The 22,963-nt window shown below is 44.5% G+C and overlaps 1 pseudogene; it reads right to left on the bottom strand.

Moving 5' to 3' along the window:
• Positions 1 to 1,180: 1,180 nt before the first annotated feature.
• The window catches only part of LOC119284224, a 47,807-nt pseudogene continuing 26,024 nt past the window's right edge, over positions 1,181 to 22,963 (bottom strand).

Here is a 22,963-nt window from a genome sequence, read left to right as displayed (position 1 = left end):
AGAAAATAGTCTAGGCAAGCAACTCAAATCCAACATTCAGATAGGATTTTGGAGCGTATTGTGAAGAACGTTAATTGCAACTCAAATCATCAATTGTAACAACACTTAGAGGAGACCTTTCAAGGCTACATATATATTGGCACAATGTGACAGTTGTCCTCATGGTATAGAAAATGTGAAGTAATAAATCATACTATTCCAATGCAGCGATTGAAAATGTTAAGTGCAGGAACATGGCAGTGGTCTTCGGTGCTTGTGATTACGATCATGGTCGTCACCGTCACTAGTTTCAAAGTTTTCAGTATCTGTAGCAATTAACCCTTTGTGCATCTCTTCACTATAACCAAATCCGCAGGAAAAAAGTCAACTTAGCATCTAGACTTTATCCATTGCCCTGAGTCCCTGAGCATGTTCAAGAAACACTAAATTAGAACATTACTACTATAAATACATGAGGCATTAGGACAGAAATGATATTCAGTTAAATACATGGGGCATAAAAACCTACGACGATCGACAAAAAAGATATTCGGTTAAACTTAGGTCTTGCTGGAAGGGCCCTATTAGATATGCACTGTAAGTACATAGATATTTCAGTTACAAAAAGATATTCAATTAAAAAGTGAAAAACAACTCAATGAAACTCGGACTATATATTTAAGTTACAAAATATATTTCAGCTTAGGAATGCAGTGTATAAATCATACTAGATAGATAACACTACCGAAGATAGAATCTATCATGCATACAAAATACAGATGTGCATTCGACAATATTTGCAGCTATGCATTATAGTTGCTATAAAAAAGACACTGTAAACCTATCTTCGTTGTAAATTACTGTGATGTAAGATGCCGCCAAAAAATGCATCTCCATGTGGTAATTTAGATCTTTGTTGACACTATACATAGGTCAGAGAAAACACTAACATTCAAGCAAAAATCCTACACAAATGTCCGAAGGAGCAGGAGTGGTACATTCCTGCCAAGAGATCTAGCTGACCATGTCAATTTCAAGGTTTTCTTTTCCACATTTTGAGCCAATCATATGATTTGTATGTTGTTTGCAACATGTATATAAAGAGTCTGTTCGAGTCCTCTATCAAGCCATATGTACAAAAGTAGCATCGACTATACTTGCCTTTGTCTAAGACGCAATGCCGCCACGTATTTACCTTTGCAACAATCAAAGATTCAGAACTCGAGCCCATTGTTCATCTGGATGGAGAACCATGGCCGCACAAAACCGTGCAGCGGTGCGTCCACTCTCAACACCAGCCCAGAGCTCGTCGCGCCGCCATTCAGCTTCGATCTCCCAAGCTGCACACATGAACAAAAAAGGCAAACTAATTACGATCTACTCCCTCCGTTCGGAATTACTCGTCCAAAAAGTGAATTTATCTAGATGTATCTTAGTTGTAGATACATTCATTTTTGTGACAAGTAATTCCGAACCGAGGGAGTACAAAGGTTGAACCACGAAGTAAAACATAGTTAATGCACCGATCAGTTCATCCAAAATTAAGTTGTGCAATGTACTTCAACAATGAAAAACATGGCGGATCAACGGAGTACGGGGAAGCTACTGACCGACACGGAAGCATAAGCAGAGGGGGAGGCAGTGCGGGAGTAGCCGCAGGCGACGCTGGCCTCCTCGCTGACCGAATGGACCAGCTCCGTCGACACCCCGGGCCTGCTCCCGCCGAACGTGGGGCAAATGTTGTCCATGACAAAAAGATCATGTCAACCAGGTTAAATAATCAGATCCACATTCCGGCATGATCAACTGCATTTCCTTTGTGAGTGCGTAGAAGTGGAACTGATTACTGAGAGAAATGAACTTTCTTTTGATTTTTTGACACAGACCTGAGCTGCATTGCAGGCTGCAGCATGAGGCCGCACCGCCTCCAGGTGAGCACCTGGGCTAGCCCTAGTGACAGGGACCTGTCCGGCCATTGGACGGTCGGGGCGACGCTGCACCCGCTCCCGTTCTGCAGAGCAACGGCTCAGATCATCTCTTGATCGGGTTTCTGTTGTGAACTTGTGATATGTGCAGAAAATGCAGATGATACGTTTTGAGGGATCAGGTAGGTGGGGTGCTGACCTTGTAGGAGAAGCGACAGCTTCTCCCCGGGGAACTTTCCGTGGGCCTGGACGATGCTGCCGCCGCCAAGAGGGAGGAAGCCCCTCGCCGTGAACCCGTCGCCAGCCATGTATCTGAGCTGTCCGTTGGGGAATTGCATGTCCATGAATGACTGCTCAATTGTTTTCAAACAGAAAGTCCAGGCAAAGACAGTGTCGAAATTAACTGTTCATCATCACGAATTCAGGATTCAGGACAGAGAATTCAGAAGGCCGATCGAACACTCACGCAAGCAAAGGGGTTGAGGCAGATCAACGACATGAAGAAGCATCTCCGGCGAGCTGTCCAGTACGTCGGGCACACCGAGTGCACTCCGTTCTGCACACATATCAGATCTTACTCTTAGCTTCTTCTTTGTGCAGATAAGATATGATATTCAGTGTGTTCGTCAGTTGTTTACCTTGCGCTCGAAGCCGTACCAGATGAGGTGGCGCTTGGAGAGGTGCATGGGGAAGAGCAGCGTCGTGTCGCGGAGGAAGAGCATGGGCCCGAGCTGCACCAGGAACAGCGGCGTCGCGCTGCCGTCACCGCCGCCTCTGCTGCCGCTGCCGCTACTGGAGTGCGACGCCTCGGCGCGCCACAGGTCGCCGCAGGCCGCCACGGAGCAATCCACATCGTTCGTCCTGTTGTCGAACACCGCCGATAGGACCATGCTCCCCTGCGACCGCGCGAACCGCCCGGAGCCGCCCACCACCGGACGATCGCCACCAACGGCCCCTTCCTGCTTGCTCCGTGCGAGGTCGTCAGCGGCCATCGCGCCGCCTCTGGCGGGGACGACCCTCCGGTAAGGCGAGCGCGCGGTGTGGCGCACGCGGCGGGGGGCATGGGGCGGACGGATGGAGGAGAGGAGGTGGAAGGGAGGTCGGCGGCGAGTGGGTTGGGAGAGGAGAGGAGGTTGGGGATCTGGATCGGGTTGCGTGGTTTTTTTTTGAGACAGACGGGGGGTGGGTGGTGTGGGACGGTTGGTGGGGTGGGAGTGTGGATTGGGTCGAGGGTGGACACGGTTAGTAGTAGCGTGGGAGTCTTACCTGCGCTACTACTACTTATTTAGTAGTAGCGTCGGTTTTATACTCCTCGCTACTACTATAGCCTATCCCGGGGGCATTGTTGGAGACCATTTAGTAGCAGCGCGGGTTTATACCCCTCGCTACTACTATCAACTTAGTAGTAGCGCGGTTTTTATACCCCTCGCTACTACTAATTAGCAGTAGCGCCCATTTTTAAACCGCGCTACTGATAAACTTCTGTGTATAAGTTTTTCCCTAGTAGTGTTAGCATAGTCAGCATACCAAGGAGCAGTACGAGAAGCATTGACAACCGCTAATTGTTCATCAGGAAAACTATCATTAATAGGCAGTGGGTCATCAAGAACATTCTCTAACCTAGACAAATTGTCTGCAACGGGGTTCTCAGCTCCCTTTCTATCAATAATATGCAAGTCAAATTCTTGGAGCAAGAGAACCCATCTAATGAGTCTAGGCTTAGCATCTTTCTTTTTCATAAGATATTTAATAGCAGCATGATCAGTGTGAATAGTAACTTTGGAATCAACAATATAAGGTCTAAACTTATCACATGCAAACACAACTGCTAAGAATTCTTTTTCAGTGGTAGCATAATTTCTCTGGGCAGTATCAAGAGTCTTACTAGCATAATGGATAAAATTTCATTTCTTATCAACTCTTTGCCCTAGAACAGCACCTACAGCATAATCACTAGCATCACACATAATTTCAAAAGGCAAATTCCAATCAGGTGGCTGAACAATAGGTGTTGTGATCAAAGCTTTCTTAAGTGTTTCAAATGCTTCTACACAATCATCATCAAAGACAAAAGGAATATCTTTTTGCAATAAATTAGTCAGAGGCCTAGAGATTTTAGAAAAGTCCTTAATGAACCTCCTATAAAAACAGACATTACCAAGGAAACTTCTTATACCTTTTATGTCCTTAGGACATGGCATCTATTCAATAGCATCAACTTTGTCTTTATCAACTTCAATACCTCTCTCGGAGATCTTGTGCCCCAAGACAATGCCTTCATTAACCATAAAGTGACACTTTTCCCAATTCAGGACGATACTAGTGTCTTCGCGTCTCTGCAAAACTCGGTCAAGGTTGCTCAAACAATCATCAAAAGAGGATCCATGGACGAAGAAGTCATCCATGAATACCTCACAAATCTTTTCACAAAAATCAAAAAATATAGCCATCATGCATCTTTGAAAGGTAGCAGGTGCATTACATAAACCAAAAGGCATATGTCTATAAGTAAAAGTACCGAAAGGGCAAGTAAAAGTAGTTTTAGATTGATCCCCCGCTGACACATGTATTTGAGAGAAGCCAGAATAACCATCTAGAAAGCAAAAATGTGTGTGTTTGGATAGCCTTTCTAGCATTTGATCAATAAAAGGTAAAGGCTAATGATCTTTCTTAGTGGCTTTGTTTAACTTACGGATATCAATTACCATCCTATAGCCTGTAATAATACTTTACGGGATCAATTGATCTTTATCATTGGGAACAACGGTAATACCTCCCTTTTTAGGGACACAATGGACAGGGCTTACCCATTCACTATCAGCAACGGGATAAATAATACCTGCCTCAAGGAGTTTTAGTATCTCCTTTCTCACCACTTCCTTCATTTTGGGATTTAATCGTCTTTGAGGATCTCTAACAGGTTTGGCATCTTTTTGCACTGAAATTTTGTGTTGACATAATGTGGGGCTAATGCCCTTGAGGTCATCAAGGGTATATCCAATAGCAGCTCGGTGCTTCTTAAGAGTTTTCAATAATCTTTCTTCTTCTTTCTCTGAAAGGTTAGCACTAATAATAACAGGATATATTTCTTTTTCATCAAGATAAGCATACTTGAGATTATCATGTAAGGGTTTAAGTTCAAACACGGGATCACCCTTGGGTGGAGGGGGATCCCCAAGAATTTCAACGGGAAGGTTATGTTTTAGCATAGGTTCTTGTTTAAGGAACACTTCGTCTATTTCTTCCCTTTCCTTCATAAACATGTCATTTTCATGGTCTAACAAATATTGTTCTAACGGATCAGTTGGGGGAACAGCAATGGAAGAAAGACCAACAATTTCATCCTTACTAGGTGGTTCCCTTTCACGAGGTTGTCTACTAAACTTAGAGAAATTAAACTCATGAGACATACCATCTATGCCAACAGTGAGAATATTCTTTTCACAATCAATCTTAGCACTAGCAGTATGCAAGAAAGGTCTACCAAAAATAATGGGACAAAAATTATCTTCTGGGGAAGCAAGAACAAGGAAATCAACAGGGTATTTAATCTTTCGACACAAGACTTCAACATCTCTAACAATCCCAATAGGTTTAATGGTGTCTCTATTAGCAAGCTTAATAGTAACATCAATGTCTTCTAATTCAAGAGGTGCAATATCGTGCATAATTTCTTTATAAAGATCATAAGGTATCGCATTAGCATTAGCACCCATATCACATAAGCCATGATAACAATGATCTCCTAGTTTAATAGAAATAACAGGCGTGCCTACAACAGGTCTACGTGTCTTAGTATCGGGTCTAGCAATATTAGCAGTTTCACCCACGAAAGAAATAACATGCCCATCTAAGTCTTCATCCAAGAGATCTTTAATCATAGCAATACTAGGTTCAACATTAATTTGCTCAGGAGGTGTATAAGTCCTAGTATTACTCTTACGAACAACAGCCGAAGCTTTAACATGATCTTTTATCCTAACGGGAAAGTGAGGTTTTTCGACATAAGCAGTAGGAATAATAGGATCACTATATCTAATAGTCTTTTCTTCGACTGTAATAGGTGCAACTACTTTCACTTCAAGAGGAGGATTATATTTAAACCACTTCTCTTTAGGGAGATCAACGTTAGCAGCAAAAGTTTCACAAAAAGTAGCTACTATCTCAGAGTCAAGTCCATACTTAGAGCTAAATCCACGGAAAGCATCGGTATCCATAAAAGATTTAACACAATCAAACTTAGGTGTCATACCTAACTCCTTACCATGGTCGGAACCCCAATCTTCAGAGTTGCGTTTAATTCTTTCCATTAAGTCCCATTTGAAATCAATAGTCTTCAGCATATAGGAACCAACACAGGAAGTATCGAGCAAGTTGCGATTATCAAGAGAAAGTAGAGCATAAAAATTCTGAATAATCATTTCCCGAGAGAGCTCATGATTGGGGCATGAATATAACATTGACTTAAGCCTCCCCCAAGCTTGAGCTATGCTTTCTCCTTCCCAAGGCCAGAAATTATATATGTAATTACGATCATGATGAACAAGATGCATAGGATAGAACTTCTGGTGAAATTCCCATTTCAATCTCTTATAATTCCAGGATCTCGTATCATCACATAGCCTATACCATGTCATTGCATCTCCCTTCAAAGATAAAGGGAAGACCTTCCTTTTGACAACATCATCGAGAATACCTACAAGCTTAAATAATCCACAAGCTTCATCCACAAAGATAAGGTGTAAGTCAGGATGCAAAGTTTCGTCTCCTGCAAAAGGATTAGCTAGCAGTTTTTCTATCATACCCGAAGGAATCTAAAAGTGAATATTTTCATCAAGTTCAGTAGGTTGAGGAGCATCTCTTTGCTCTTCTGGTTGGGGTGAAGATACCCCAAACAAGCCACTCACAGAATTAGTTTCCATAGTGACAAGTAACAGAAAATTTCAGCACACTATATAAATGTTTCCTTACCAAGTTCCACTCACCAAGAGTGCTGCGCTCCCCGGCAATGGCGCCAGAAAAGAGTCTTGATGACCCACAAGTGTAGGGGATCTATTGTAGTCCTTTTGATAAGTAAGAGTGTCAAACCCAATGACGAGCAGAAGGAAATGAGAAGGGGTTTTCAGTAAGGTTTTCTCTGCAAGCACTGAAATAGTAGGTGATAGATAGTTTTGTGATAAGATAAATAGTAACGAGTAACAAGTAAACAAAGTAAATAAGGTGCATCAAGGTGGCCCAATCCTTTATGTAGCAAAGGATAAGCCCGGAAAAATTCTAATAATAAGGAAGAAGCTCCCGAGAAAACATTGGGAATTATCATCACGCTCGTTTCATCACGTTCATAAGATTCTTGTTCGGTACTTTGATAATTTGATATGTGGGTGGACCGACACTTGGGTACTGCCCTAACTTGGACAAGCATCCCACTTATGATTAACCCCTATTGCAAGTGTCCGCAACTACAAAAAGGAGTATTAAGGTAAACCTAGCCACAGCATTAAACATATGGGCCCATATGAACCCCTAACGAAGCACCGCATAAACTAGGGTTTAAGCTTCTGCCACTCTAGCAAACCATCATCTACTTATTACTTCCCTATGCCTTCCTCTAGGCCCAAATAATGGTGAAGTGTCACGTAGTCGACGTTCACATAACACCACTAGAGGAGAGACAACATACATCTCATCAAAATATCGAACGAATACCAAATTCACATGACTACTAATAGCAAGACTTCACCCTTGTCCTCAAGAACTAAAGTAACTACTCACAAAGCATAATCATGTTCATAATCAGAGGTGTAATAATATGCATTAAGGATCTGAACATATGATCTTCCACCAAGTAAACCAATAAGTATCAACTACAAGGAGTAATCAACACTACTAGCAACCCACATGTACCAATTTGTGGTTTTGGATACAAGATTGGATACAAGAGATGAACTAGGGTTTGAGAGGGGATGGTGCTGGTGAAGATGTTGATGGAGATTGACCCCCTTCCGATGAGAGGATCGTTGGTGATGACGTTGGTGATGATTTCCCCCTCCCGGAGGGAAGTGTCCCCGGCAGAACAGCTCCACTAGAGCCCAAGATTGAATCCGCCAAGGTTCCGCCTCGTGGCGTCGGAGTTTCGTCCCGTAAGCTTGCCCGCGAATTTTTCTAGGACAAAACCCTTCATATAGCAGAAGATGGTCGCCGGAGGCCCACCAGGGGGCCCAAAAGATAGGGGGTGCGCCTTAGGGGGGGGGCGCCCCCCTGTATCGTGGACAGGGTGTGGGCCCCCTGGCCTATTTCTTTTGCTCATAATTCCTTAATAAATCCAAAAAGTGGTTTCGTGGAGTTTCAGGACTTTTGGAGTTGTGCAGAATAGGTTTCCAACGTTTGCTCCTTTTCCAGCCAGAATTCCAGCTGCCGGCATTCCCCCTCTTCATGGTAAACCTTGTAAAATAAGATAGAATAGCCATAAATATTGAGATATAATGTGTAATAACAGACCATAATGCAATAAATATTGATATAAAAGCATGATGCAAAATGGACGTATCACCTTTCTACCTTTGTTGCTCCTTCTTTTCTTTTTCTTCTTCATATTATGTGTGGGTTCAACCTTCCTCTTTGAGCTCCTTATTGATTAGATTGGTTGAATAGAAAGCTCCTCCTCGTCACCTAATTCATCATAAGAAATAATAGGAGGATATTGGGAAGTCTCTTCCCTTTCATTAGTATTCTCATCATCTTCTATTTGCTTTCTTTTCTTTAGGTAATTGGCAATATAAGGATTTTCAATGCAATTCTCCACACAAAACAAATAAATCTTTTCTAGATCAATATCAAGGAATTTCTTATGGGCAAATTCTGGAAGATCCTTAAGTAAACGTTTCAATTCTTCATAACCCAAAAGTAAACTAAGTTAATTGTAATGTGCAAGGGAGGTCAAATCATCACAATTCTTGGACACGATTCGATCATGAAACAATTTGCATTGGAGATGTAAATGACCATGTTCATTGCAAAGTTCACAAGTATGGCAAAGCAATTTTAAATTTTCAGCACTCACATCTAGCCTTTCTTGCAACCATTTAGTTTCTAAATGCTTATGCCTCTTGCAATAAATATCTTCTCTATTAGGTGTGTTCATGCAAACATACACTCCACAAAAGTTGACATGCTCCTAAGAGATATTTTCATCATGACTAGAGCAATCATCATTAATACTATGGATATTCAAGGAGTTCATACTAACAACATTGCAATCATGCTCATTATTCAAAGATTTAGTATCAAGCATTCTAATGCATTCTTCTTCTAGCACTTGAGCACAATTTTCATTTCGATCAAACTCACTAAAGATATTAAAGAGACGAAGCGTATGAGACAAACTCAACTCCATTTTTTTGTAGTTTTCTTTTATAAACTAAACAAGTGATAAAACAAGAAACAAAAAGATTCAATTGCAAGATCTAAAGATATACCTTCAAGCACTCACCTCCCCGGCAACGGCGCCAGAAAAGAGCTTGATGTCTACTACACAACCTTCTTCTTGTAGACGTTGTTGGGCCTGCAAGTGCACATGTTTGTAGGACAGTAGCAAATTTCCCTCCAGTAGATGACCTAAGGTTTATCAATCCGTAGGAGGCGTAGGATGAAGATGGTCTCTCTCAAACAACCCTGCAACCAAATAACAAAGAGTCTCTTGTGTCCCCAACACACCCAATACAGTGGTAAATTGTATAGGTGCACTAGTTCGGAGAAGAGATGGTGATACAAGAGCAAAATAGATAGTAGATATAGTTTTTGTAATCTGAAATAATAAAAACAGCAAGGTAACTAATGATAAAAGTGAGTGTAAATGGTATTGCAATGATAGGAAACAAGGCCTAGGGTTCATACTTTCACTATTGCAAGTTCTCACAACAATAATAACATAGATAGATCATATAACAATCCCTCAACATGCAACAAAGAGTCACTCCAAAGCAACTAATAGAGGAGAACAAACGAAGAGATCATGGTAGGGTACGAAACCACCTCAAATTTATTCTTTCGGATCAATCTATTCAAGAGTTCGTACTAGAATAACACCTTAAGACACAAATCAACCAAAACCCTAACGTCACCTAGATACTCCATTGTCACCTCAAGTATTCGTGGGCATGATTATACGATATGCATCACACAATCTCAGATTCATCTATTCAACCAACACAAAGTACTTCAAAGAGTGCCCCAAAGTTTCTACCGGAGAGTCAAGAACGTGTGCCAACCCCTATGCATAGGTTCATGGGCGGAACCCGCAAGTTGGTCACCAAAACATACATCAAGAGGCACATGATATCCCATTGTCACCACAGATAAGCACGGCAAGGCATACATCAAGTGTTCTCATAAAAGACTCAATCCGATAAGATAACTTCAAAGGGGAAACTCAATTCATCACAAGAGAGTAGAGGGAGGAGAAACATCATAAGATCCAACTACAATAGCAAATCTCGGGATACATCAAGATCGTGCCATAGAGGGAAGACGAGAGAGAACACGAGAGAGAGAGAGAGAGAGAGAGATCAAACACATAGCTACTGGTACATACCCTCAGCCTCGAGGATGAACTACTCCTCCTCATCATGCATAGCGCCGGGATGATGAAGATGGCCACTGGTGAAGGATCCCCCCCTCCGGCAGGGTGCCAGGAAGGGCTCCCGAGAGGTTTTTGGTGGCTACAGAGGCTTGCGGCGGCGGAACTCCCGTTCTATCTTGATATTCGATGTTTTTAGGGTACATATGCTTATATAGGCGAAAGAAGTCGGTCGGGGGGGTGCTCGAGGGGTCCACGAGACAGGGGGCCATGCCCTGTAGGGGGGGGGGCTATCTCCTGGGCTCCTCGAGGATCTTCTGGCTTGATCTCCAAGCCTCCAGGATGATATTCTTCCAAAAAATCACGATGCCGAAGGTTTCATTCCGTTTGTACTCCATTTGATAATCCTTTTCTGCAAAATACTGAAACAGGCAATAAAACAGCAATATGGGTTGGGCCTCCGATTAATAGGTTAGTCCCAAAAGTAATATAAAAGTGTATAATAAAGGCCATAATCATTCAAAACAGATAATAATATAGCATGAATGCTTCATAAATTATAGATACGTTGGAGACGTATCAGTGCACTAGCCCTAAGATGGTTTGATAACACACATCATTCTGGTAACTAAACACAGGCAATGCAAACTACCATGAAGGATTAGCGCGACCAACTATTTCTTGTCATCGATATCTTGGGCAATGACCACAGCACGGACAATGGCATGGGAATCGATTTCTGGGGCGATGTCCACAGGACTGACTGCGACATCAGAATCGATCTCGGGGGCGATGTCCACAGGATTGACAGCGGCATCAGAATCGATCTCCGGGACGATGCCAACAGGACGGGCCACGACATCGGAATCATCAAGGACGTCCACCGGCACCTGCACAACCCTAATATATTAGCAAGCACATCGCAAATAATCAAAAACCACAACTATGGTAATAAGCCATTATTTTTTACCTTGTGCAGCTCACCGGGGGATCTCATCCCTCCGGGGGCCATCTCCTCGTCCTCGATGGGGGGCATCACCTTGCTAGGGGAATACTGCTTCTCAACGGCGACTGTCTCCTCAAACTCGGTCTTGAGCCTCACATAGGTGGCAATCAGAGTTCCTGGGGTAGGCACGGTGGGGCCCTTGCTATTCTTCCAACTTTCTTTGAGGAGTTCGTCCGCCAACGTCCTCAACTCTTTGGCCAGTGCTTGTTTCTTGGAGTTCTTCGTCTCCATGGGTTGGCCCGCCAACATGGTCAACTCGTTGGTCGGTGCTCGCTTCCTGGAGATCGCTATCTCCAGTGGGTTGTCCGCCGGCAACTCTTTGCCCAGTGCTCCAGGATCCATCAATGACCTGACAAACAAAAAGCAATCGAAAGGAAACCACAATCGCAATGAAAACGGGAAAAGAATAGGATGTGAGAATCGGTCGATGCTTCACAAAAAGAAGATTCTTGGAATGAAAATATAGCAGCATAACTGATTCGCCCACCTTTCCTTTGTCGGTACAGAAGAAAAATGGCAGAAGTGAGTAGCCTGGAGTGAGGTTTTCTTCAAGAAAGGGAAGAAAGGGCTTGAACGAGCGTTCCAGTGAAATGATGGTTGCTTCGTCCAGTCCAACTTGGAGGCCACCTTACCACTGCTGGTAAAGATGTGGGTTTTGTGATATGACGAATCATGACGGCCACACCGGGGTGACAGGTGAGTCTCGACTGTAGCACCTCGCTGTGATTTGGTGGATGGCACGCGGGCCCGGATGCTTTGAAATGTCCTGCATGTAGATAGAGCAGCTAGTCATATAAGAGTGCTCAATATTGTGCACTGCGACCAACGCGGAGAGGAAAATGAGAGAACTACGTAATTAATGCATGAGTTTAATTTGGGTAGTTTTGTAAAGTAGTACGAGATACATTCCTCCAATCGCAAAATGCCTTGGTTCATGAGATTTGAGATTTGAGCCCTATAAACCGGAAGGGAGGGAGTAGTGCACGGCTGCACGCGGTGTAGTCTAGTCACTTATTGAAATCTCTAGGAAGGCAAATACTCCTTTCTGGTTTACAGGGCTATACTACCCCTCCGTCTAGGTGTGTAAGTCATCTTACGAAAACCAAATAGTCCCAAAACTCTTAGGCGCCGTGCATTAACTTCTACCTTGTTTCTTGTTTGTTGACATATCAACCAATAAGAGATGAGAGGTGTGCATGCTTTTAATGATTTGCAATGGCTAGTTCATTGCAAGCAATGCTATTAATTAGCAAATAAACATTGGTGACCCCAGGAGGAAACGGTGCTAAGCGCGTGGACCTATGCAGAATGAGTATCAACCAATGGATGATGGAGTTTAATTGTTAAACAATAGCAATTTTGTCTCATGCAAGAGCCTGGCTACTATATGTGTGCTACAAGGCACCGCACCACGCGAGCGTTCGCAACTCCCACGTTCGGGTTGCGCTTGGCTCTTCGCCTCTTCGAGAAGACGAACAATGATGTTACTCCTACTTCTACAGTATCGAATCCACTCCTGCATGTCCGTCCACCTCGTGCGGGAGGGATAGCGTGTAGCGAAAGCTTCTACTTACTGCTCCTGCCTTTGCGTCTATGACTGGTGGGCCCAACAGGTGGTTGGCCCTCCTGTCATGCAGCCAAAGGCAGGTGCAGTTAAGGCACCGGAGCTCAGTCTGCGAGGGAGATGGCGTTGTAGTAATCAAATTTCTCAGTCTTTTACGAGTTGACGTGACACATCAAAGCACTGCACTCGATATAAGGCTGGTCATAGTGGGGAGTAACTTAGACTAGTAACATGCATATGTTACTAGTCTATGTTACTATCTCTATAGTGCATACTATCATAGATTAGTAGTATCATAGGTGGTCTCATTTATTGACATGCATGACACATAGTAGCATCAGATTTAGTTTGTTACGGTATCTACCTATGTTACTATAACCATCTCTCTCTTCTTTAATTGCCTGCCAAATAAGCATGTTTGTGAGTCCCAAGTGCATGATACTACTTATGTTACCCCCACTATGGCCAGCCTAAGTCTTTTTACACATTTCATAGACATATTCTGCTTCGTATGTAGTCACTTGTGGCAATCTCTAAACAGACTTATATTTGGAAACAGAGGGAATACAACGCATGCATGCATGCCGTGACTTTCCTTTTGATACTTGCATGTGTTGATTTGATGCGCCTTGCCAAATCTTGACTATAAATTTAACTAACCAAATTTTCATGCATGTCACAAAAAATTACGGGGCTATTCGGATTGTGACTATGTTTGTCTTATGTTGCCACATTATTTTTCCCACACTTGCCACACTTGCCTAACCTGAGTTGCTCAAATTGTTAGACACACTTTGGCTTGCCTAAGGGAATCTTGCCACAATTTTTCTATCTATGACACATTATTTTTGTGTCTATGACATGTGGAGTAGAAAATCTAAATAATAATGCATGTTGGGGCAACCCACGCTTCCGCTAATTTTAGCCGTGGGCTTGTTCACAATTTTTACGAGGGGGTGGTTGTTCATTTAATGGAGGGACTTGTAGTACCAGACTTGAACGATACAAAGTGCGACCTGGCACACCGTAACACCACTTGGAACAAGTGGGTAGCTATCTCAAAAAACAATCAACAACCAAAAAAAACCGTGACCTGGCATGTAGTAGTACACAATTTTAAACGATTGTTTTGATGGAGTGAAAAAGGAAAACTACCCCACTACGTATATATAGGCCGGAGCCCGCGCTTGCTTGGTAGGGTTGCTCTATTCACACACTCTCATCCTCTCCAGATCTAAACAAGATAGTGGTAGTAACACTGTCTTTCTCCCTTCAAAAAACACTGGCTTTCTATCCTCACCGCTGGTTACAGATCCGCACGTATCCCCCTCCTCCGGTGAAGGGGAGGGGCAGCGTTTAGGCCGTCGTCGACAGCGAGGGAGGAGACCCACTGCCGGCCGCACTGTTATCTCTGGCCGAGCACCGGTGCGGGAGGTCCTACGATCCCTTCGTCGTTGCCTGTGCGCGGATCCGGCCTCCCGCCGCCCATCTATCCACATCCCGACGACCTTCAGGTATATCTTCGTTCGAAACCGCCTTAGCTCTACCTCCCCAGCTCGCTATGTCGCTGCATGTGCATCATTTTCTACCTCTCAGCCCCTCTCGATCGGATGGTCCAACGTCACCTAGTGTTTTTCTTCTTCTATTGTTAGAGGTAAAGTTACTTCATGGAGTCGAATCTTGTACTCCCTCCGTCCGAAAATACTTGTCATTGAAATGGATGTATCTAGATGTATTTTAGTTCTAGACACATCCATTTTTTATGACAAGTAATTCCGGACGGAGGGAGTACTTGGTTCAAACAAGAAATAAAGTGGGGGTGGGGGAATTTAGTATGTACATCGGACTTGGTACAAACAGGAAGGAAAGGGGGTGAAAGTAGTACAGACTGGTCATCCAACCGATATCTTGGTCGAAAAGGGAAATATAGGGGTAATGCTGCACACAGTGGTATGACCAGGACTAGATTTGCTATCCACACATAGGAGTAGGTGGCTAGAGTGAACAAAAATGGGACCAACCCAGATATGTGTCTTGGATGTTTGTTTCTCGGGGGAACAAACTATGAATCACCACTTTATGCCCCTGTTTAAGTACATGGTGCTGGACTGCTAGTGCACCCACTGTCCCATGCCCTTATACCAAATATTTAGTTGTTCTTAATCTAATGTCCCTGGTAAAAATGAAGCCATGGCACTGTTATAAGCCACGACAAGTTTAGGCAAATGTTTTTGCCAGTAATTGTTTGAGACTCTGACTGTTTCCTCTGTACCTTTTTGTGCAAACAGGGATATCCAATTCACCTGGTTGCTGTTGTGACCTTTTGGTGCATTGCACAAAACTCTTCTTAAAAGAAGTGACTTTTGTGATGTTTAACTGGAATGTCAGAATGGAATAGTTGGTTCACTTCGGTGGAACTGCACAAAGGGAGATCTGTGTTCCAATCCTCATCATCCATATTGGTGCCATAACCTTCCTTTAGGTAAGAATGATATTTAATGCATGCGTTCATCTCTATTTTCCGACTGCCATGAGAAAATAATGCTATTTTTACTAGTACAGTTGTACTCCCGCACTGACAAAACCAATTCTGAACTAGAAGACCAACCATGTACTTGGTTTCAACAAATGGTGAGCAGAAAGAGAAACAGAGCATGAAGAGGAAGAAGAAGAAGGAGGAGGAGGAGGAAATGAAGAAGATCACACGATGGTACCGTCCTATGTTATCCTGACATCTTGCTAGTGGTGTTGTATTGTTGTGTTGCTACTAGTCTTAATTTACTTGGAAGACTAGCAAGATGCTCGTTCGTTGCACGTAACATCAAGATGCACTTAACAACAAGATCACCAATTCTGTTTTTTGTAAGTGTATAAGAGTAATAGATAATAGAGTAGAGATAGATAGAGAAATGCAGCATAGTAGTACTTGGCTTAACGACACATCATACTAATTAACCGGATTCTGGATGCATGTGTGACCCAGCTCTACACGATCAACAGTGCCAAGTTGATCTTGCTGAAGCCGAGGCCTCAGTCGAGGCCATTCAAGGGCTCCGACAATGTCTCCCTTACATGTGAGACGATCCTCCAGGGAGCCCTTCCACTTCTGTCGTCTCTCCAGCAAGGTCACTTAATTAATCAGGAATACTTAAGTAGCACTAATTTATTGCTGCCTTATTTTCCCGTCAGAGTTAAACAAATCTTTAGTAGCACCCTATGATGAATCATGTATGTGTATATATGTATCTGGAGGTGAATCATGTGGTGGAGTAGGGAGGGAATCTTGGTAGTGTCATGACATAATAATGCTATTGTCTTTCTATACTTTCTCACTAAGCTAATGAAGGTTTCACCTTTTTCCTACTTGTGCAAATAGGGATCATGTTGTGCCAATCGGACATTTTAGTGGAACTGCACTAGAGAATACAATGAACTGTATCCCAGTCAGTGCTTTAACTCTGCTAGAAGTTCTTGATAATCTTTCGATATAATCTCACCACTGGTAAACAAGAGTTATTTCAACCATACATTTGAAGTGCACAAAAATATATACTATTGAGTGATTCCAGTGAGTGCTTTATCATCTCTTCTGGAATTACTTGAATAAGCATATTTTGCTCAGGTTGGTACCAGCCTAAGGCCTTCAGCCATATTAGTTTGTTGTACCAATATATGTATTGTGCTACTTTCATGAGAAACTCCTTTATCTTTGCATGTTAAAGTTTTGCAACCTATGATACATGGCAATGTTTTGAGTGTTGAGCTAATTGGCACTGAATAAACTAATACCTCTCTTTAAGAAAGACTAGTATGTTGCTAACTTTACCCATTAATATAATGAGGGTGCTTTTGTTTCTTAGTGTATGCTTCATCAACTAGTCCCACTATTACATTTATCTCACTCTCTCAATATATGTGCCAACAGGGATGCTCGATTTTGGTGGAACTGCACAAAAAATTGGGTGCTTCATTGCCTCAACCGCTTCCTTCCCTTCATGTCAGTCGCTTTGTCTCGGCTTGCTTGCTTCCTTCGTTTCTTGTCAGTCGCTTATCTCGACTTCCAGTGAAAGGAAATAGTAATTGATATGCTACCTCACACAGGTTGATACTGGTCTGTATCCTGATTATTGTGCTTGTCATGTATTGGTAATTTGGTATTGTGCTACTGTTTGCCGATTTTATAAAGGAGTAACTTGGAGCCTGAACTCGCAGGCAAATCATTGCATTGGGTGATTTCAGTAGAACTGCACAAAATGATCAGATGGACAGATACTTATGATGCTGCCATGTACTCCAAAGTTCACTCAGACAAGCATCAATGTTGACAAGAAGTGCCTATATTCATTCGAGTATCAACCGGCGTCAACTAGTTTTCAAACTCCCAAGTATTAGGAGAGTGGACGCCAAAAATATTGCTTGGCGCATAGCCCAGAAGAACACAGTACAGTCTTTTCTCCCAACTTGTGCCTTTTGGTTATCGGCATATATGGTAGCGAACTGTATGGCATGGAGTCTAAAGATTCCAGACAAGTTGGTTGACGCGTATATTCATCTGGCACTTAATCAGTTTGCACGCCAGGGATGCTCCATTTCAGTTGAACTGCACAAAAATTTTGGGTGGTTCATTTTCTCAACTGCCTCCTTTCTCGTCTGCAATGTAGAATTTTGGCGAGCTACAGGACCAAGATGAGCCAGTAAACTAGTTGGATGAAAGTAGTGGCCAAGTTTCTCAATCCTCGCTCGGCACGAAGCCACTATTTGAGGATAAACCTATAAGCAAAGTTCAGATTGTCTGTGCTGCCTCTTATGTACTCGAAAGTTTACTCGTACAAGAACTAATTTTAGCAAGAAGTACCTCCGACTGAACACCATTTACCAGTCTGTACCCTAGGTAATTAAAGTTCGTCCATGGATCATATTGGCCGTGATCTCAATCATTTGGATGCATAAACATACTAAACATGTGTATATCTGAATATTTTTGTGAATTATGCATGAATATTGTCGTGTGATCTATCAATCATTTGGATGCATAGATATGCTGAGCTTGTGTATATATGAATCTTTTGAGTTGTTGATAGTGAATGTTGGCTATGAATATGAACGTGTCCTATGAACCTGAGTTTGATACAAATGTTTACCTTTTTTGTTGTATTTGTGTGTGAACTTGTTAGTATGCCTATTGTGGGGTATGTGACATGTGGGTGTCAACGACACACCTTCTTCCTGAGAAGAATTGCACCTGCTTTGTTAGGGGCTTGATGAAAAATCGAGTGTTGGTTTCTATAGCTTGGCCCGCCCAGCAAATGGGCTGCTAGTCCACCACGACAGACTGGGAGGCTAAAAATACAAGTTGTATGGTGCAGAGGCAAGTAAAAAACCCTATCGAGAGCCATCCACTGAAGAAAAAAATCGCTCTTGATGTGCTTCTTCAGTCGTGCCGCTGGCCCCCTCTTTAGTCCAGTTTGCTCGGGGATCTGGTATCATTTTTTTCCAGAGGGCGAACAAGTATCAGCTACACCTAGGTTTTGTACTTTAACATGCTTAGCCCACGACATACGGAGATAGTGGTTTCACCTTATTTTTTGAGGTCCATACCGGCCTATGGGCTTTTTCTTAAAGATCGGCAGCCCAATGTATTTTTAATAAAACGCAGGTCTCTGTTCTATTTATCTATATATAAGAATAAGAATGATGTGTCCAATTTATGTTTTCCCTTCTAACCACATTATATATATTAATATTATTACTATTATCGTATATTTTATAGAGACTTATATATACATTATAAAAACATCCCACGTGTTATTATCTTATAAAAGTAAATGTTTAACGGAAGTTGGCAAGGAAAATCCTGGTTGTTTTTGACTCACTGGCAAGGAAAATCCTGGTGATTGCGTACAAAAGCTTGCGAAGATTTTAAATACCAATTTAATAATAACACGCTCATTTTTATTTTGAGCAATAACTCGTTAATTTATTAATTATATATATATAATGTGCCTCTCCGGTTTATTCTTTGATATTAATTGCTCCTTCTAACATAACATTATATATATAACGAGCCCAGCATTTTGTTTTTTGATAATCACAGCGCACTTTATTGCCTAAGTTCAATGCTTACACGGATACATAAATGAGCAGGTGGTGCATCAAGCCACACATGCCTACCTATATCAAGAGAGGTAGCCATACGTGCTAGTCTATGAGGCTCCTCATTACATTCGCGCTGTTCATGACTAAAAAGACAAGCCCTGAATAAATTGCTTCGTTCTTTGATCTCATGAAACACCATACAATGTCCACCAAGGTTCTTTGGTGCTTCGATTTCCCGGACGACTCTCAGACAATCAGTAGCAACATGTACTCTTTCCAGGCATGCACCTTCAATCTCTCGTCTTCTTCCTCCAGCGTCGCCGGGACCGCCTGGTCCGGCCTCCGGCGGCTAGCGGCTCTGCTTAGCATGCATCGCTGCGAAGTGCTACCCCACCGCCGGCCAGGCTATCGCTGCGAAGATGACTGTACGTGAGAGGCTGACAGTGGGGACGCACCACGCCCATGGACGCGTGCATGCAACGGAACTCGGCATGGTCAACGTGGTCAAGGAACGACTTCCATTGGAAGACTACTGTACATAGAGAGGCTGACAGCCTGGCCCACTAAGTTGACGGGGACGGAGGGCTTTGTCAACTTAGTCAATATGAGCGATTCTAGCTGCAGTGACCGTACGATGTCCATCCAACGGCCATTGTGCTTCTTCAACCTCTGGTCTTCTTGCTCCAGCCGCCCAAAGCAGCGCCGGTCGTGCCGCCTGCTCCTGCCTCCCGTGGCCGGCTGTCATGCCGCGGAGGCCTCACCGCCCCCTACTACTCCTGCCGCTGGCCAGGCCATCCCTCCACTCACCCACACCCCTTATTATTCTGCGACGACGGCAGCCTCACACCGCAGCCGAACGAGTGAACCCTCATCGGGCATCCACTGCCGCGTATTCACCGGCTCCGCGTCGTCCCCTTCCTAGGCCTCGCCGTCGTCCATCGCCGTGGTGCTCTCGATGCGGCGTGGTCAATGTGGTCAACGACCGACTTCCATCGGAAGAGTACTGTACGTGGAGAGGCTGACAGCTGGGTCCACGGCCACAGCCTAGTTTTTTTGTGATTTGCCAAGTAAGTCGCGGCGTCAGGCCTGTTGGGCTGCAAATATTTCAAGACAAGGAGAGCTTCATTCGGCTGGCCGAGAAAATGGCCTATCAGTAATGAGAAATGGGTTGTACATTTTTAAAACACATCAAACTGGCAATTAGTTTCAAATTTCTTTTTTTTCATTTCGAGATTTTAAATTGCATTGATTTTTATGCGTGGACAATTTATTGGACTTTATATTGATATATACTTATTTTTAAAATCAGTTTGAATGTGACTCGAAATTTTGGGATTAAAAACAGTTCGGACCGTACCGAAATATGCAAAATTTCGTATAATTTTTTAACTGTGGCCACAATATGGGTTGTAATGCTAACAAAAAGAATATGGGCTCCAAAAAACCCCTTAAGAATTAGCAAATGGGCTGTAAATTATTAGAAATAATGGCAGATGGGCTGTTTGCTATTTTCCATAAATTTGAGGCTTTCCTAAAAAAAAGGTTGACGCACAAGCAGTGACTGTTGGATTTCCATCCAACGGCCGTCGTGCTTTTTCAATCTCTACTATTCCTGCTCCAGCCGCTCAAACAAGCGCTGGCGGGACTGCCTGCTGCCTCCTCCCCGCGGCCGGCTGTGCTGCCGCGCAGGCCTCACCGCCCCACCGTACTCCCATTGCTGGCCTAGCCATCCCTCTACTCACCCGCACCTGCTGTTATTCTCCGGCGACGGCAGACGAACCAGTAAACCCTCGTACAGTCATACTCCCCTCAGCGTGGGAAACAACTGCCGAGTCTTCCCTGCCTCCATCTCGTTCCCTTCCTAGGCCTCGCCGTCGTCCACCGCCCTGGTGCTCTCGGCACGGCCTGGTCAACATGGTCAACGACCGACATGCATCTGAAGTGGATTGTACATGGAGAGGCCGATAGCTAGGTCCACGGCCGCACACAAGGAAATTCCTCCTTATTATGCGCAAAATAATGATTCCTCCACCTGACATCAGGGACCCACCGAAAGTCCCTCTGTATTTCGCGAAAAAAAGTTACCGCCGCTGATAGCTCAGACCCACCAGCTATATCTTCGCACGCAAGGAAGTGCCTCCTTATTACGCACAAAAAAATGAATACTCCCCCTATTAGCTGGGACCCAGTATTGTGGCAGGCTGACTTGTGGGCCTACTAAGTTGACGGGGACGGAGGGCTTTGTCAACTTAGTCAATATGCACGATTCTAGCTCTAGTGACCGTACGATGTCCATCCAACGGCCGTAGCGTTTCTTCAACCTCTGGTCTTCTTGCTCCAGCCGCCGAAACCAGCGCCGGTCGTGCCTCGTGCTCCTGCCTCCCATGGCCGGCTGCGATGATGCGGAGGCCTCACCGCCGCCTACTACTCCCACCTCTGGCCAGGCCATCCCTCTACTCACTCACACCCCCTGTTATTCTGCAGCGACGACAGCCTCACACCGCAGCGAACCAGTGAACCCTCGTACTCCTCTACGTGTGGGCATCCACTGCCGTGTCTTCCCCGGCTCCGCGTCGTCCGCTTCCTAGGCCTTGCCGTCGTCCACCGCCCTGGTGCTCTCGGCGCGGCATGGTCAACGTGGTCAAGGAACGGCTTTCATCGGACGTGAACTGTACGTGGAGAGGCTGACAGCTGGGTCCACGGCCACAGGAAGGAAGTGCCTCCTTATTACGTGCAAAATAATTGTTCCTCCACCTGACAGCGTGGACCCACCGAATGGGCCACCGTATTTCACAGAAAAAATGTTTCCCCCTCACTGCTGGGACCCACCAGCTACATCTTCGCACGCAAGGAAGTTCCTGATAGTCGGGACCCACCTGGTCGAAGCATACGTAGCGTTGCCATTCTGGTCGCGAACGTGTACGTACATATATACTGGTGGATGTACAGCCGTGCACGTGTCGTAGTAGAGGCGCACACGTGTCGTAGTAGAGGCGCACACGTGTCGTAGTAGAGGCGCGCACGTAGCATGTACACGTACGTACAGCGGCCAGGGTACAAGAAAGAAAATACGGCCACGTATGTGTACATACGGGCGGGGTCTCGAACGCCTACTCGCACATATATACGTACGGCCAGGGCTCGTGTACATTAGCTGGGTCGGAATGGAGAAACAGCATCGTCGTCGTGTTCATGGGGAGCCAACCGGTAGGGTCGGAACGGAATGCGTGGTCGTGTTCATTGGGAGGGCTTGGACGGAACAGGCGATGGAAACGAGGCCTCGCGTACCGCAAAATGGAGGAAACGGACCTCCTACGGTCGAAATGGGGGTCCTGTTGATTGGGAGGGGTGTGGCATACCGCAAAACGGACGAAACGGACCTCCTACGGTCGAAACGGGGGTCCTGTTGATCGGGAGGGGTGTGGCGTACCGCAAAACGGACGAAACGGACTTGTGTTGGAGCGCTACGGTCGAAACGGGGGTCCTGTTCATCAGGAGGGGTGCGGCGTACCGCAAAACGGGACTCCACGCGATATTGTTCATCTCCACCGTCGACCTCATCCAGCCTCCATGGGCTACTGTTCATCCACCGTCGACCTCCTATAGCCTCCACCTGCTCCTGTTCATCAACGGGCTCCTGCTCATCCAGCCTCCACCGCGCGCTACTCCACCGGCTACTATTCAACCACCCTCTCCACGGGCTCCTATTCAACCACCCCTCCACGGGCTACTATTCATCCACCCCTCCACCGTCTACTGTTCATCCAGCCCTCCACGGGGTCGTCCTATTCATCCAGCCCTCCACGAGGTCCTGTTCA

The sequence above is a fragment of the Triticum dicoccoides genome, chromosome 4A (assembly GCF_002162155.2).
Source record: "Triticum dicoccoides isolate Atlit2015 ecotype Zavitan chromosome 4A, WEW_v2.0, whole genome shotgun sequence".
NCBI classification, from domain to species: domain Eukaryota; kingdom Viridiplantae; phylum Streptophyta; class Magnoliopsida; order Poales; family Poaceae; genus Triticum; species Triticum dicoccoides.
The sequence above is the reverse complement of the archived record's forward strand: the minus strand, read 5'-3'. Positions and strand labels throughout refer to the sequence as shown.